Source organism: Tupaia chinensis, unplaced genomic scaffold (assembly GCF_000334495.1).
Source record: "Tupaia chinensis unplaced genomic scaffold, TupChi_1.0 Scaffold149248_1, whole genome shotgun sequence".
NCBI classification, from domain to species: domain Eukaryota; kingdom Metazoa; phylum Chordata; class Mammalia; order Scandentia; family Tupaiidae; genus Tupaia; species Tupaia belangeri.
This window is the reverse complement of record NW_006209094.1, coordinates 159,673-160,810: the sequence shown is the minus strand read 5'-3', so window position 1 is coordinate 160,810 and position 1,138 is coordinate 159,673.

Below are 1,138 nucleotides of genomic sequence, written 5' to 3'. Positions count from 1 at the left end.
ATGTCCCCAAAACCACCCTTTCTGAACTCTATCCACAAGGCTCCCCTGACATGGGACGTTGCTTCTCCACAGGGCAGCTGCTGGTCGGCTTCAGCAGTATTTCATCATCGTTACTCCATGAGCAATGTTTCCCCTGCCTCTTCCTAGTACTTGTGTACAAACACCCATGTGCAGGAACATACGATCACCCATATACACAGGGGCACCATGCAAGTAATAACTCCCACTGATGCACAGCTCTGGTCCAGGCCTGATACTCTGGCAGGTGAGGCCTTTGAGTTTCTAAATCAGAGATGACTTGCCTGGAATGAGTGAAGTATGTTTTAAAACACATTGGGCATCACCCGTGATGGTTACACCTAGAGGGGACAGGACCAGTTCTGTAGATTCAAGGCAGGCAATAATTAAATAAAGGTTGCATTGCCAGATACTCAGCATCTTTCTTGAATTCCTGAGCTTCAAGCTAGTGGAGCCCCTCAAACTGGGATGCCCTGTAGGCTCTTCAGAAGTCAACCACCCACTGACCTCACTGCCTGTTTGCCTCACTCCCCAAATGCTTCCCTACCCTTTGTTCTCAACCTCAGCAGCAGGTATTTTCACAACCTCCCATATCATTGAGTCCTTTAGATATGTCCTATCTACCCCTCCAAGGAGAGGGATGTGTGTGTGTGTGAGAGGGAGAGAGAGAGAATGGGGGGGGGGATGGACAGCATTCTAAACAAAGAAACTACCTGGTAAAGGGGACCAATTGCTAAAGGATGTGTGCACTTACTGTAGAGAGACAGAGAGACAGAGAGAGAGAGAGAGGGAGAAAGCATCCCCTATGGGGTGTGTACATGTCCCAATCCATTCTCCATTTCTCCATCCTGTTAGGATTCTGGACATGTAAACTGTGATGCTCTATGAAGCTTAGCCACATGGGAAGGTTCTGGATTTCTGTACATAGACCTCCCTGAATACAGTGAGCACATGAATGATTGTGATTTGTGAGCAGATGAAGCTGGGGTGGATCAAAACCCTGTTGGGTGCTGTCTCATTTGTAGAGAAAAGAAACAAATATACTTTTTAAAAGGGTGTTATTCTAGGGAACCAGCAGTTAGCGTAATGGCTATGTCGCTGGGCTCCCCCCGACCCTGGT